The sequence below is a fragment of the Saimiri boliviensis genome, chromosome 9 (genome assembly GCF_048565385.1).
Source record: "Saimiri boliviensis isolate mSaiBol1 chromosome 9, mSaiBol1.pri, whole genome shotgun sequence".
NCBI classification, from domain to species: Eukaryota; Metazoa; Chordata; class Mammalia; order Primates; family Cebidae; genus Saimiri; species Saimiri boliviensis.
The window spans coordinates 23,815,920-23,832,725 of NC_133457.1; the positions used below are offsets into that span (position 1 = coordinate 23,815,920).

General features: G+C 50.7%; 1 pseudogene; it reads right to left on the minus strand.

Moving 5' to 3' along the window:
- Positions 1 to 289: 289 nt before the first annotated feature.
- On the minus strand, positions 290 to 386 carry LOC120367066 (small nucleolar RNA U13; annotated as a pseudogene).
- Between the last annotated feature and the right edge of the window lie 16,420 nt (positions 387 to 16,806).

Sequence of the window (16,806 nt, forward strand, 5' to 3'; positions counted from 1 at the left end):
TTGTAGGTGGTCTTCTGTCTCTGACTTGACATTGTCTTCCCTTGGTAGGTGTCTTTGTCCACACATCCCCTTTTTATAAGGACACCAGGCACACGGGATTAGGATTTACCCTCATCACCTCAGCTTAGCTTGATCACATGTGAAGAGCCTATTTCCAAGTAAGGTCACATCCACAGACCCTGCGGCGTAGGGCTTCAGCGTCTTTCAGGGAGACACAGGACAATGCATAACACTATAGATTTGCAAATATTTTTAGTTTGAGTTTCTAGGTTTTATTTTTTATTTTTCGCATCAGGTGGGTGATGTGATGATACCATAACAAGTTTTGAGGAGGGCGCATATCATAAAATAGCATGAAAACCCAATCGTCATGCTTAGGTTTTGATTTCTTAATTTTACTTTTAATTTTTCTTGAGGCAGGGTCTTGCTCCATTACTCCGGCTGGAGGGCAGTGGTGCAAACATGGCTCACTGCAGCCTCAACCTCCTGGGCTCCAGCGCTCTTCCCACCTCAGCCTCCCAAAGTGCTAGGATTATCGGAATGCGCCACCACCCCCAGCTGTTCTCTATTTTTTGTTTGTACGTTGTTCTTTTTACTCGAAAATACACCTTTGCAGCTGGGCATGCTGGCTCATTCTTGTAATCCTCAGCACTTTGGGAGGCTGAGGCAGGTGGATCACTTGAAGTCAGGAGTTCAAGACCAGCCTGGCCAACATGGTGTAATGCCTTCTCTACTAAAAATACAAAAATGAGCTGGACGTGGTGGTGTGTGCCTGTAATCCCAGTGACTCGGGAAGCTTAGGCAGGAGAACCACTTGAACCCTGTAGACAGAGGTTGCAGTGAGCCAAGTTCATAATACTGTGCTCCAGACTGGGTGGCGGAGTGAGACTCTGACTCAAAAAAATAAAGGAAATACACATACATATATATACACATACACACTTAATACACACACACATACACACACACATTGGCAATCTTTTTATATATCAGCATTTGCTATTACAATTTAAATTCTATGGTAGATTTCATTTAGGTTAATAGTCTAAATACTATCCTAGTAAGTTCTACAACTAAAGAAAATAGGCAATGCATTTAAATGATTCAAAGTTCAAAACCTATGAAAGAGTGTAGAACTGAGTCTCCCATATGGCAGCCAGTGGAATCTGTGTTTCTTGAAATCAAAGTGAGGCCAGATATGGTGGCTCATGCCTGTAATCCCAGCACTTTGGGAGGCAGAGTCAGGTGGCTCTTCGGAGGTCAGGAGTTTGAGAGCAGCCTGACCAACATGGTGAAACCCCATCTCTATTAAAAACACAAAAAGAAGCCAGATGTGGTGGTGATGTAACCCTATTTACTTGGGAAGCTGAGGCAGGAGACCTGCTTGAACCTGGGGACAGAGGTTGCGGTTAGCCAAGATCATGCAGCCTCACTCCAGCCTGGGCAACAGAGCTAGACTCCATCTCAAAATAGAAAAAGAATCTAAATGAATTAACATTAAAGAAAATGAAGGATTTGGTTCTTTGGCTGTGTCGGCCACATTTCAGGTGCTCCACAGCTGCAGATGGTCCTCAAACATGGTCCTCATTGCAGAAAGTTCTATTGGTTGGTGCTGGTGCCGCCTTAAAGCCGTTCTCCCTCCTCTCCTGAAAGCCAACCACTGTTAGGGTTTTTTTGGTGATTCCTCTCCGAGATGATCTATGCACACGATCAGCATGTGGAGTTAACATATCTACCTAAAAAAAAAATCTGTGTCCCGTGTAGTGCGAATGACCATGTAAAAGTCCATGGAATGGAATGTATTCAGCTAGTTTCATGATGAAGTGCTCTTGAGTTTTTCCCAGGTTTCCTCTCTTACAATTATTCTGTGGTGAACACCATTCTCTCTGCAGAGTACATTCTTAACAGTGGAATTCCCTGGCCACAAGGTTTATATGTTTCTCTCTTTTCTTTTCTTTCCTTTCTCTCCCTCCCTCTATTCCCTCTATTTTCCTTTTCCTACCTCTTTTCTTCCCTTCCCCCTCTCTCTTCCCCCTCTTTTTTTCTCACCCACTTTCCTCTTTCTTTCACAAGGTCTTCTATGCAATGGCATGATCCTAGATGACTGCAGCCTTGAACCCCTGAGCCCAAGTGATTCTCTTGCTTCAGCCTCCCAAGTAGCTGGGACTAAGGCCTGTGCCATCATGCCCTTCTGTTTTTTTTTTCTTTTCTTTTCTTTTTGTGGAGATGCGTCTTACCGTGTTGTGCAGGCTCATTTTCATCTTAGTAGGTCCTTTTCAAGGGTTCTTACCCAAGGGTACCTAGATAGAACTTAGTCACTTGAAGCCCTTGTCGTTGTGTTGAAGTTTTGTGTCTGTTTCCTCCATCCTGGGGAGAAGATTTAAAACTTCTATCCCCTTTTCAAGCAGAACAGTGACTTCAAAAAGTGTACGAATGTTGGGAGGTGAGGTGGGAGGTTCACATGAAGTCAGGAACTTGAGACCAGGCTGGCCAAGAAGGTGAAACCCTATCTCTACCAAAAATACAAAACTTACCTGGGCGTGGTTGTGCACGTCTGTGGGCCCAGCTTCTCAGGAGGCTGAGGGAGGCAGACTGCTTGAATCTGGAAGGTGCAGGTTGCAGTGAGTTGAGATTGCACCACTGCGCTCCAGCCAGGGTACAAATAGCACCTTTAACCTTGATCCCACCAGGCATGACCACTGGGCACGTTCAGCAGTGGATCACAAAATTCTGCCTCAATTTGCAGTGTCTTCTCAGATGGCTGGAGTGGAGTATCTGAAGCCAGGGCTGGATGTCTTGCTGCATAAATACTCTCTCCACTTCCACCTGTGCCATCAGCCTGGGTTGGGAGAAGACCCGTGTCAGGGGAGAGCCGTCTTCTTCCTAAAGCCCCACCTGTCTGATGGCTGAGACATCTGCCTCATTTCCAGAACTCCCAGGGGCCCTTGAACGTCTTGTTATTTGCTAAATATGCAAGCACAGATTGCCTGTACCTCCCCTCGGACCTTCCTGACACTCCCTATAGAGCTGTCTGAAGCCTGGAAATGTTTATTTGCCTTTGGAGAAATTCTAGTTCCATCTACCCCAGACTCATCAGAATTACAGTAACAGCCTGCGCTCTGTAACTTTCTGGAGCCTGTTCCAGCAAGTCCCTTCTTCAAGTCTTTTTTCTAACCCCGTAAAAGATGGGGAAACTGCGGCAGATGAGCTCACAAATACAAAGTGCCAGAGCTCGGGTTCAACCTCGAATCCCTGGGCCCAGGGCTTCGAGGCTTGGGTTCAACCTTAAAGTTTGAGGGATTTAAGGCTGATGTGGGAAGTGTTCTGTTTGGCACCTCCTACCCCGGTGTGTGGGGGTTGGTCCTGTGTTGCCTGGAGAGCCCCAGTTTTTGCCTGCTGACCTGACGCATTTGTGACTAGTGCTCTCTTTAACTGCAAAGTGTGGTTTGGGAGAGAAGTTCTGTGCTCACCCTGTTCACCTGCACCCTAAGGAAGCTCTGAGAACACACAGCCTCTGATACACACTGGAGGAAGCCGGCGCTAGGATGTGCCTGCCAGCAGGAGGAGCTGCGAGCATCTACATCTACATGTAGACATATTTGTACACATACATTCAGATACACACATCCATATATATACACGTCTTTACACACATCTGCACACACGTCTGTATACACAGATTCATACACATGCCTACATAGACACATCCATGTAGATATCACTGTACACACATCCATATCCACACATTCATACACACATATCTGTATTTTCATATATCTGTATACATACACATCTACACACATCCATGTACAGATACATCTGTATACAGATGCATACACATTCATACACACACATCTGCACACGTCGGTGGGGATCAGGGAAACACAGCATTAAGTAGTGACGATCTGGCAATAGCGAGTATTGTTTTGACATCTTTTGGGTGAACTGACCAGCTAGTGCCTATCAGAGGGGTGTGTGGGGTGTGTATGCAGTTTGGTGGGGTCACCAAACATGGTATTTATAGTTGCTCATGGCTTTTCTAGAGGATCTCCCATGTGGGGCCTTGGAGTGTAGTGAGCTATCCCCGTGCCCACCTGCCAGTGTCTGCACCAGTGACCAACAAAGTTCTGGCTTTACAGGCCTCAAGGACTTTGGATTGTACTGTAAGAAACACTAGTGTGCCATCATTGGAAGTGTCTGATCACCACGTGGAGATCCGTTGCCAGCGGCAGGTTGGGAGCCAGGAGAGCCGGGAGGATGTTTCAGTCAGACAGGCTCGATGACCAGGGCTGGAGCTGGTGGGCAGCGGAGATGGCAGATGGGGTTGACTCTAGTCACATTCCATAGTGATGGTCGACAGAGTTCCTGATAGATCCAACGAGGGGGTTGTCAATGAGAGAAGAGGAGTCCTTTGTGTTTATGTCTGAGTTTATAACACAGGTTTCTAATTTTGAGAAATCCAGAGTTTAAAAAATTGGGGAAGGGCTGGGCATAGTGGTTCCCACCTGTAATCTCAGCGCTTTGGGAGGCCAAGGCGGGCAGATCACTTGGGCTCAGGAGTTTGAGGCCAGCCTCCCCAACATGGTGAAACCCTGTCTCTACTAAAAATACAAAAATTAGCTGGGCACTGTGGTGTGCATCTGTCATCCCAGCTACTTGGGAGACTGAGGCAGGAGAATCACTTGAACCCAGGAGACGAAGGTTGCACTTTACCAGGATCCTGCCACCGCACTCCAGCCTGGGTGACAGAGTGAGACTCTGTCTCAAGGAAAATCAAAAACCGGGGAAGGATCAGCGTACAAAGCCATTAGTTGGGCTGTCTCCTGCCCTCTCTCCAGTCCCAGCTTGTGTGATCATGGCTGGGTTTGCTGGCCAAGCCTGTCATTCCGGGTGACAACAGGCCTTTTCAGGGCTAGAGACCTGCAGCTACCCATGGTCAGCAAGGCTGAGTGGTTCCAGGAGCAGCTGGAGATGAAACTGGTCATGGGGGCAGCCCTGTCACCCAGGGTGTTTAGTGGGGCTGCCTAATTGGCAGGTGCTGCTTGGCTCGGAGCACACTGTCAGACTCCTAGGAGGCAAGCAGGGGTTCAGCATAAACCCCGTTTGTGCAAACAGTTCAGGTGCAGAGAGCCTCATATCACTTCTAGGAGTGGTGGAAAACCTCCCCCAATCCAAGTTCCCAGACAACTTGTAAGCAGGCCATGCAGAGGCGGCTCGGTTTACTGTAACAACTCGCCTGCAATCTTCAGTGCCTTCTACTCTATTTCTTTTTCCCCACTTCCCCCACCATTTTAATCCCAGGAACAGGCCCTATCTCCTCAAGGCCTGGGCTGGGCCTCTGAGCTCCCCAGAGGCCTCATGGTGAGTGGTGGCTGCCTGTGGCAGGGTCCCTGGCCACACTGAAGAACGCCTTCCTGGAAGTGATGCTGTGGCCCCTGGAGGAGGTGTGGCGGGAGTAGGCAGAGGAGGCCATGTGGTGGCTACAGGCCTGGGTGTCCGGGATGCCAGGCAACCGGGGTCCCAGGCCCATTAGGGTGGCCCGAGGGGCCGTGAAAGGCACCCTGGAGCTGGAGACTGAGGGCAAGGATGGGGCGTGGCTGGCAGTTGAGACAGCTCTCTCTGTCCCCTCCCTCTCCAGGTGGCCCACCAGATGCTGTCCGGGGCTAAGGCCACATTCTCACGGGCACTGAAGAGGCTCTGCAAACCCCTGCTGGACCTGCATGACTTCGTAACCAGGTAATGCAGGGTTGGGAGTGGTGCATCCGGCATTCCTGCCACATATCAGACGCAATGCTGAATGATTCGACACGCTCTGACTCACTGACTCCTCTGACCGCCCCATTTCACAGGAGAGAAAGCTGGGGTTTCTTACTTACTCCACAGAGACCTCACGAGCATGGTCCCAGTGCAGGCAGGATTTTAGGAGCTGCTGCAGAGCGCCACAGTGGGCCAGGCTGACCCCTGCCTTCAGGAAGCTCAGTTTTACTCAGAGACAGACACGAAGCATGAGAAATCTACAGCAGGGTGTGCACTGCTCCCTGCAGAGAGCCTGAGAGTCACCTATTAAGCAGGCCATTCTTCTCTGTCACATTTCCTTGCTTTCGTTTTGTAATCATCTTTTTTTTTTTTTTTTTTTTTAGATGGAGTCTCACTCTGTCTCAGTGGTGTGATCTCAGCTCATTACAGCCTCTGCCTCCTATGTTCAAGTGATTCTCCTGCCTCAGCCCTCTGAGTTGCTGGGATTACAGGTGTGTGCACTACTATACTTGGCTAATTTTTTGCATTTTTAGTAGAGACAGGGTTTTGCCACTCCAGGCTGGTGTCAAACTCCTGACCTTCAGTGATGCAACTCCTTTGGTCTTCCAAAGTGTTGGGACTACAGGCATGAGCCACCACTCCTGGCCTGTTTTGTAATCTTTTACAAACACATAAAAGCCCTTCTTTCCTGCAGGCTGCGCAGAAGATGACCACAGGCTGGGTGTGGCCCACTGCCCATCATTTACCACTACTGAGCCATACATTAGGTGGCAAATGCTAGAGAAGGGACATTGTTGAGATGGTGGGCAAAGGAACCTATGGTGTGGCCATGGCCAGCGTTGAGAAGGTACAGTTTGAGCAAGAGCCATGGGGCCAGTGTGGGAACAGAGCTGCAGGTGGGGGCACCACTGCACAGAGGCCTGGGAGAGAGATGTGTCTGGCCTGTTTTTGAGATGGAGTCTCGTGCTCTGTCACCCTGGCTGGAGTGCTATGGTGTGATCCCAGCTCACTGCAACCTCTGTCAAATTCAAGTGATTCTCCTGCCTCAGCCTCCCAAGTAGCTGGGATTACAAGCATTCATCACCATACCTGGCTAATTTTTGTATTTTTAGTAGAGACGAGGTTTCACTGTATTTGCCAGGCTGGTCTCAGAATCCTGGGCTCCAGAGACTCGGTGCTGGGATTACAGGCATGAGCCACCTTGCCTGGCCTGTATGAATAGCAAGGTGGTGGGGCTGATCTAACTGGGAGGGACTGGGAGGTCTCAAGGCTGGGGTGGTGAGGGGAGGACTCTGGCTTCTGCTCTGACCTAGGAAGGATGTGATCACCCTTTCACTTCAAAAGGTCCCTTTGGTCCCTGTTTTGAGAACAGTGGGGTGGTGGATAGAAGTGGGGAACCCAGTCTAGAGCAGGAGCCTGGGGACCAAACATGCTTTTCCCTCACAGCCATGAGGCCCACCAGGACCCAGGCTCCAGGCAAGGGGGCCACCCCTTCTTCCATGCTGGTGGCCTTGCAGAGGATCTGGACTCCAGCTCTGCCTCTTACTGGGATTCCTCTGCATGGGCTCTGTGTGCCTCAGTTTCCCCAGCTGTAGAACAGGGGCCAAATCCACATCATGCGGAAAAGGTTCCATGTAACACAAATTTCTGCTCCTGCCATCTTGCAGTCAGAATGTAGGCTGAGGAAGGGAAGAGCTCCCAGGGCGGGGCTTTGGCTTGGTTGAAGAATCGCCTGTCTGGTTATTTGCCTACCTGGTGAGTGGGATCTGGTGGGAATGCCAAACAAATGGATTCAACTGGCAGTGAGGGTGTTGAAGCTGCTTCCTGCCCCCAGCTGCAGGGCCTCTGGGCTCCCTAAAAGGTAAGTGAGGCTACCTGCCCCTCCCCCTCACTGGCCCATCAACAACAGAGTGTGCAATGTTCCTCTTCCCACTCCGCCCCCACCTGAGCCAAGATCTTCCTAATCATTCAGATCTCACAGGCTTGACCCTACTCTACATATTGAGAAAGTTCCAGTCCTCCCCTCAACTGTAGAAACTTCCTAGACCTGTTGGTTGGGCACACTGGCTCATGCCTGTAATCTCAGCACTTTGGGCAGATCACTTGAGGTCGGGAGTTCGAGCCAGCCTGGCCAACACGGTGAAACCCTGACTCTACTAAAAATTCAAAAATTAGCCAGGCATGGCAGTGAGTGCATGTAGTTTCAGCTACTCTGGAGGCTGAGACAGGGGAATCATTTAAACCCAGGTGGCAGAGGTCGCAGGTAGTTGAGATCGTACCGCTATACCTGAGTTTGGGAAACAGAATGAGATTCTGTCTCAAAAACCAAAACAATTTCCTACACCTTCCTGCTCCTGTCCTTGGCATCCCCACACACAGGCCCTATGCTGCCCAAGACCCGGGGGGCAGATCAGACATGACATCAGACATGTGTGTCCTCAAAATAGGGCAGCTTGTTTCTGTCCAAGCCTCGGCCATCACCTCTACTGTCATGCCAGCGTCTGTCCTCCTCCACCTCATTATAGGATTTCCTAGAACAAGGACAGCCCCTCCCCGAGAGGCAACCCAATGCTCTCCATGGCAGGGCTCTTCCTGTGGACCTGTGAGCTCCCCCTCTGCAGCCAAAAGAAGCAAGCCTCGGCTAGGCATAGCGACTTGTCCTGTGTGTTCCCTCTAGGAACTACTTAGTGGTGGTGACACTGCCACTGCTGCCTCGGGGGGATGAGCCCCTGGACATGGCCTGGGTGACCAGCTACCTGGTGGTGTAGAAGCTGCTGCGGCCACTCTGAGAGGTGTCCAAGGCCAACATGCTCTCGTGTTCTACCAGCTCAGATGCCGCCTGCTGCATGGTCTCTGAGAGTTTGAGTCCTGCCCCGAGCTGTGCCATCTTCCTCCCTGGGAGCCCCCTGCCCCATGGGCACAGCAGCAGACCATGCAGGGGCAGGTACTGTGGGAGCACATGGAAGCCTACAGAGGCTTGTGGCATCACAGTGCCAGGCCCAGAGCTTATTGGACTTCCCAAGGTCTTATGGGACCAGAGCTGAGGCTTCACATCCTGCTTTTCTCCAGATTATAAGGCCTGGCCCAGCAGTGCAGCCAAGGGTGGTGCTGGGATGACCGGCTCTGGGCTCCTGGGGAGCTTGCATGTGGCTCAGGTGAGTCTGCTAACCTCTGTGGACTCAGCTTCCTCCACTGTGAAATGCAGGTAATCATGTGGCTCACTCACATGGGTAACTGGCATGTACAGTTCTTTTTCTTTTTTTTTTGAGACGGAGTTTCGCTCTTGTTACCCAGGCTGCAGTGCAATGGCGCGATCTTGGCTCACCGCAACCTCCGCCTCCTGGGTTCAGGCAATTCTCCTGCCTCAGCCTCCCGAGTAGCTGGGATTACAGGCACGCGCTACCATGCCCAGCTAATTTTTTGTATTTTTAGTAGAGACGGGGTTTCACCATGTTGACCAGGATGGTCTCGATCTCTCGACCTCATGATCCACCCGCCTCGGCCTCCCAAAGTGCTGGGATTACAAGCTTGAGCCACCGCGCCCGGCCGCATGTACAGTTCTTAATGCACGAGGGAGCCCCTCATGTCCATGGGGAGCCAAGGTACCCAGGCTTGGCAAGGAGCGGTTTATCTGTGTGGGACTCACATGGAGGCCTACGGCTCCCTAGAAGCATGGGTGTAGTCAGGTCTAAGCAGCACACTGATCTTTTAGAAAACAGCCTGGTCTTCAAGTTCTGTGTGTGTCACCATGGGTTGCTCTGTGCCCTCAGTTCTGACAGCTGACCACGGCGCTGGTAGTGCCTCCCTTGGGATGCTGACCCTGGCCAACAGGTGTCTGGCTGTGCACGATGGATGGTGCTTTCCCACCATGGGCACGAGCACCCCCAAGGCACTGCTCAGAGGTCGCGCTGGCTGGACTGGTCACACTTGCTCCTTCACAGGCCATCTCTTCCCTAACCGGAAGAGGGCAGGTCTGCAGGACACTGCTGTCATGTTTGAGGGAGCCATTGGCCATCCACTTAAACAGTCAATGCTTTTCTCTCCGCCCCTCCACACCCCCCAGTAGCTTCCTTGAGATTAAATGGATGATTGGTATGATTTTTTTTGAGACTAGATCTCACTCTGTTGTCATGGTTGGAGTGCAGTGGTGCGATCTCGGCTCCCTGCACCCTTGACCTCCTGGGTTCAAGTGATCCTCCTGCGTCAGCCCCGCCAAGTGCTGGGATGGCTTAGCGCCACCATCCCTGGCTGATGTGTGAAATTTAAGTGCACCATTCAGTGGCTTCTAGTTTATTCAGAGTGGTGCATGCCTCACCACAATCGATTTTATAATGTTTTTATCATCCTCAGCTGAAACCCTGCAGCTGCCAGCCTGCCTGCTGTGTCCAAGGCTGTGCCTGCTGTGGACATCTGATGTAAACAGAGGTATGACTGTGGCCTCTGAGCCAGGCTTTGTTACTTAGCACAGCAGTTTTGTAGTGGTTCTGGGGACTCCATTCCTTGTTAGGGCTGAATTGGTCCATAGCCCTTCAGCTCATGTCATCCTGAAGCAGGTGAGGGATTGCTGGGCCGCTGGCTGCTGCACCAGGAGAGGGGGACTCCTGGCCTCAGGGCAGGCTAAGCTGGGGCTCTAGGCATTGGGGTGCCCAGCAGACATTGGGCTCCCACTGTGGTGGGTGGAGATGGCTCCACTCACCCTGCCTTTGGGGCTCCTTCTCCCCAGACCATGCCCTGGTTGCCCAGACCCAGCATGTGGTGACTTTCGACAGCCGGGTGTGGGACCTCAGCACCCAGTGTGGCAGCATCCTGCTGGCCCAAGACTTTGCTCACAACACATTCTCCCTGATGCTGAGTCAGACAGGCTCGGGGCTCACCGCCCTGATTGTGGAGCTGAACCATGTGACCCTCATCTTCTACCCCAGCCTGCAGGTGAGGAGGAGTGGCCCGAGCTTTCACTGGAGACCTGTGCCTGTGGCAGGTTGCCTGGGGAGATGGCCCTTTCAAACTTGTACCCTGGCTGTGGGTCAGCCCTCCTGCCTACCCTCTCTGGTCCACAGGCCTACAGGCTGTACAACTCCTCCCTGCCAGGGGAGAGCTGTCCAGACCTCCAGCTGCTTCTTGCCATGAAAAGGAGAGACGTCCCCAGGATTGAGCTGGCCAGTGAGGATGGGGTCTCCATCTCCTGTGACGTGCCCACTGGCCTCTGCAGCCTGACTCTGGGCCTGTGGCACCACGGTGAGTCTGGGCCCTGACGGGGTTGGCCCCGCCACCAAGATCCTTTTCGGGATGCACCATTCTCAGCTTCCAGTGTGACAGGTCCCCAGGCTGTAGGCAGCTACTGTGGTTGAGATGATGGCACTGAGGTCCAGGGCTTTCTGCCCCCATCCCTGGGATATGTGGCTCCAAGGTGGATTGGCCTTTCTGTGGTCCCTCTGCCAAGGAACATAAAGGGTGGGCCTGGATTCTGGCCACTCGAGCTGAGGCCATGGGGAGGGGACGGGGGCGGGGGGAGACACATGCTGTCCTTAGACCCTGTGCTTTCTCTCCCACCTTTGATGAGGGTATGGAGCCAAAACCCTGGGCTCTGGGAGACTGGCATGGAGGTGGCAAGATTCTACCACTTCTCAGTGTGCCTCAGGTTTGTCTCTCATATAGGTCCCCAGGGGGAGGATCATGGGCTCTCAGGACCTCCTCAGCTTCCCTCCTCCCCATAGGCATATCCGCTGGCCTTCTGGGCACCACCGACAATAAAGCAGGCAACGAGCTGATGTTGCCGGACGGCTCTTTGGCCTGCAGCCTGGAGGAGCTCAGCCTGGCCTGGCAGGTGAGCAGGTGCACCTGCCCTTCCTCCCTCTGGGTGAGGCTCTTGAGGGCTACTGGCTGCAGAGTCCCAGGAGAGGCAGGTGGCCTGCTGGCTCTGCAGAGGTCTTTGCAGACCCAGGGTTGGGGAGTCTCCTGCTGAGGCCGATGTAGGTGGGGGAGCCACATGGTCCAGCGGGAGGCCTACGTCTTGTGTCTGTCCCACCAGGTGGATGGTGACTGTAGGGCCACTAAGAAGACTCAGCCAGCTGGGCACGGTGGCTCAAGTCTGTAATCCCAGCACTTTGGGAGGCCGAGGCGGGTGGATCACGAGGTCAAGAGATCGAGACCATCCTGGTCAACATGGTGAAACCCCGTCTCTACTAAAAATACAAAAAATTAGCTGGGCGTGGTGGCGCGTGTCTGTAATCCCAGCTACTCAGGAGGCTGAGGCTGGAGAATTGCCTGAACCCAGGAGGTGGAGGTTGCGGTGAGCCGAGATCGCGCCATTGCACTCCAGCCTGGGTAACAAGAGCGAAACTCCGTCTCAAAAAAAAAAAAAAAAAAAAAAGACTCAGCCCACCTGCCCAGGACAGAGCCCCACCTGCCCGGCCTTCTTCCAGGACCCCAGCTCTAGCTTGGGGAACTGCTTCTGGGTGATGAGTGTGAGCCTGGGCTCTGGGACACAGAAAGCCCCTTCCCCAGTCTACCCTGGGGAGTGGCATGGAGGAGGGGCCTAAGATAGAGAGAGTGGGTGGCCCTGATTTCAGGTGGACCCTGCACCATTCCTCAGCCTGTGTGTGCAGGACCCCTGTGGCACCGGGGAGCTCCAGCTTGCCTGTACTCTGGCTGCTGCCTACATCCACCTGTGTGCCTGCAGCTTCATGTCCCTGGCCCCTCCTCCACAGTGCGGTAAGCTGCCCAGCTGGCTGGCACTCTGCCCCCTGTCTGGTATCTGCCTTCCAGCCAGAGGAAAAGCCCATCTCTCTCTCTTGCCAGGGAGGACAAATAATTGGCATTCAAGGAGCTAAGAGTCGAAACAAAACATTTATAGCCTGACACAGCTTGGATGTGTGTCCCCTCCAAATCTCATGTTTGTTAGAGGGGGTACCTCCCTCATGGATGGCTTAGCACCCTCTGTTTGGTGAAGCATGACTTCTTGCTCTATTAGTTCCCATAAGAGCAGTTTGTTTATAAACAGCCTGGCCCCTCCTCTCTCTCTTTGCACCCTCTGCTGTTTCTGCCATGATCGTAAGCTGCCTGAGGCCTCACCAGAAGCCAAGCAGATGCTGGAGCTGTGCTTCTACAGCCTGTAGAACTGTGAGTTAATTATATCTTTTATTGATGAACTGTCCAGGCTGGAGTGTAGAGGCACAATTTTGCCTCATTTCAACTTCCACCTCCCAGGTTCAAGCAACACTCCTACCTCAGCCTCCCAAAAATACAGTCAAGTATTTTTGTAGAGATGGTGTTTTGCTGTGTTGGCCAGGCTGGTCATGAATGCCTGACCTCTGGTGATCCACCTGCCTTGGTCTCCCAAAGTGCTGGGATGACAGGCATGAGCCACCATGCCCAGCCTCACTAGGGATTTGAATGTACACTCCCATTGAGAGAAAATGCTCAGCCCCTGTTTTTCCTCTGCTCTCATAGCGCAAAAATCATCATCAACACAGAAGATGACTTCTGTGAGCAAATGTGTGGGGGTTTGTCCCCACTACCAGGGTGGACCTCTAATTCAGTTCTAACAGTAGCTACCTTGAGATTCTTTTTTTTTTTTTTTTTTTTTTTTGAGACGGAGTTTCGCTCTTGTTACCCAGGCTGGAGTGCAATGGCGCGATCTCGGCTCACCGCAACCTCTGCCTCCTGGGTTCAGGCAATTCTCCTGCCTCAGCCTCCTGAGTAGCTGGGATTACAGGCACGCGCCACCATGCCCAGCTAATTTTTTGTATTTTTAGTAGAGACGGGGTTTCACCATGTTGACCAGGATGGTCTCGATCTCTCGACCTCGTGATCCACCCGCCTCGGCCTCCCAAAGTGCTGGGATTACAGGCTTGAGCCACAGCGCCCGGCCAACCTTGAGATTCTTTAGCCCATGCTGCATATGATTGCTACAGCCAAAGCCCCACTAAAAGGGCATAGAGGTCAGTATCAACAAGAGGAGTGGAAAATATGACAAAGGGAGGATGAAATGATAGGATCCAACATGTCTCAAAGAATTCCAGGCCGGCTGTGGTGGCTCATCCCTGTAATCCTAGAACTTGGAAGGCCAAGATGAGTGGATCACCTAAGGTCAGGAGTTTGAGACCAACCTGGCCAACATGGTGAAAACCCATCTCTACTAAAAATACAAAAATTAGCCAGGAATGGTGGTATGTGCCTTTAATTCCAGCTACTTGGGAGGCTGAGGCAGGAGAAATGCTTGAACCCAGAAGGTGGAGGTGGCAGTGAGCCAAGATCTTGCCACTGCACTCCAGGCTGGTGACAGAATGAGAGTCTCTCAGTAAAAATTCCAGAATGAAAATAGAGACAGGACCCAGGACCCTTTAGAGTCAGGAGGCACAATCCCCAATACAATAAATCCATCCATACCTAGACCCATCCAAACACAATTGCAGAAAAGACAAAGAACAGGTCCTAAAAGCTACTGAGGAGGGTGGAAAGAAGGAAGAACATGTTGACAATTGCTTTCCCACCCGCAGCAACAGAAGACAGTGGAGTAAGAGAAAGTAAGCATGAGGTTAGAGATGATCCACAGCTCAACTATTACTGAATGAAATAACCTCTCAGCACTGATCTTTCTAGAGATCTCTTTACCACAAATGGACACTTACTCAAGGGACACATCCTCATGTTCATTTACGTACTGTCTGTGTCTGCTCTCCTGCTACAGTGGCAGAGTGTCTGCAAGGGAGACCACGTCTTTGTTCTCTGAAAGGCTTAATTAGGAAGATGGAGAGATAAGCTACAGATTGGGAAAAACCCAATTGATGGTTTACAAACCACAAATCAGACCAAGGACTCATCTATCTCCAGAGACTCATCTCTAGAATGCATAAAGAACTCAAAGCTCAAAAGTAGGCCAGGTACAGTGGCTTACGCTTGTATTTCTAGCACTCTTGGAGGCTGAGGTGAGATGGCTTGAACCCGGGAGGTCAAGGCTACAGTGAGCCATGATTACACTCCTGGCTGCATGACAGAGTGAGGCCTTGTCTCACAAAACAAAACCTCCAAAGTAAAAAAATGGGAAATAATGCATGAACAATGTTTTCACTCCCAATCATAGAGAAACAAGGTAGTGCTACACACCTGAGCTCCGGTGAGTTCCGGCACGGTTTGGTGAGTTGCAGGGACTCTGCAGCATAAAGCATTAGTTGAACATCCAAATGGCCAGGTTGTGATTTCAGCATCCACTGATGAGTGCATTATAAAAAGCACTGTCCTAGTGCCAAAAAGGTGGTGGCTGATGAGAAAAAAGTGAGGATTAGGGGCAGGAATCAAGGTCACGGTCTACCAACCAGATCCTCTCGGGAAGCAGCATTCGACTCATGAAGTGCCAAGACAGGAGATGCTGTCGCTCCAGTGGAAGCTTGGAGAATCTGGAATCAAGCAGAAGCACTCATTGTTCTGACCGTGTAAATACAAAACTGTCAGCTACTACAGTGATTAACAGAACATCTGGGACGACAGGCAACTCAGAAGATTTACAGCCACAGGGTAACAATGGAGTATTATCTGCAGTTAAGGTCCTCTGTATTCCTGTTAGGGTTTATTTATTTTTTTGAGACTGAGTCTTGCTCTGTCACCCAGGCTGAAGTGCAGTGGAGCAATCTCAGCTCACTGCAACCTTCTCCTCCCGGGTTCCAGCAATTCTCCTACCTCAGCCTCCTGTGGAGCTGGGATTACAGCCATGTGCCACCACGTCCCGCTAATTTTTTTGTGTTTTTAGTGGAGACGGGGTTGCACCATGTTGGCCAGAATGGTCTCAAACGTCGGACCTCATGATCCATCTGCCTTGGCCTCCCAATGTGCTGGGATTACAGGTGGGAGCCACCGTGTCTGGCCGGCTTTACTTGTTTTAAATCAAGGGCTAAATTCTTCCTCTCTCTTGGACACCAGTGAAGTATTTAAGAAAAGCAGTCACCAATTACAGTTGACATTTGAAGGACAAATTTAAAGGTGGTTATAAGTTACAAAATAAAGGCGTCTTATGAACTCTCATAAGAAGAAAAGAATATTAAGACACTTTTTATTACCTTTATGGGATAGGGTCTTGCTCTGTCCTCCAGGCTGGAGTACAGTGGTACAGCCTCCCAAGTAGTTGGGATTACAGGCATCCACCATCATGTTTTTGTATTTTTAGTAGAGACGGGGTTTCACCATGTTGGCCAGGCTGGTCTCAAACTTCTGACCTCATGTGATCCTTCCACCTATCACCTGACCAGAGAAATTAAGACATTCTCAGATAAACAAAAGCTGAGACAGTTCATTACATTGGGACCTGTCCTGCAAGAAATGCTAAAGGGAGTTCTTCAAGTCAAAACAAAAAGATGCTAGGTAGACATTTGAAGCCACATATAAAGACCTATATTATTGGAATTTTGATTCACATCTCTGATTTTAATTATTTTATTGGATTTAAAAGAGATGTGTAACCATAAGCCTATGTTAAATACGTAATTTATTTTAAAAAATTAGGCATGGTGGTGTGCACCTGTAGTCTCGGCTATGGAGGATCACTTCAGTCCAGGGGCTTCAGGTTACAATGAGCTATGACAGTGACACTGCACTCCAGCCTGGGTGACAGAGTGAGACCCTCTCTCTAAAATATAGATATACTTTGTGATGAAAACATAGGACAGACTGGGTAGAGCTGTCAAGGAGTAGAATATTTGGTATGTGATTGAACTTACTAGTTTAAAATCAATTGCTGTATCTTCAGGATGTATTATGTAATCCTCATGGTAATTACAAAGAAAATATCTATAGAATGTACACAAAAGGAAGTAAGAAGGGATTCTAAGTGTGTCACTCAAAAAAATTAAACACAAAGGAAGGCAGAAGGAAGGAAATGAGAAAGAAAACAAACCATAAGCCATGCAGAAAACAATCCACAGAGTGGCACCTAAAAGCCCCGTAAATGGTGTGCTGGAGTCCTCCCAGAACAACTGCTCACCTTAGTCCCTGGCTGTGGGCCTCATGGCACAGTCACCCACCAGGCTATTGAGTTTCATCAGATGATAATCTTTAAAA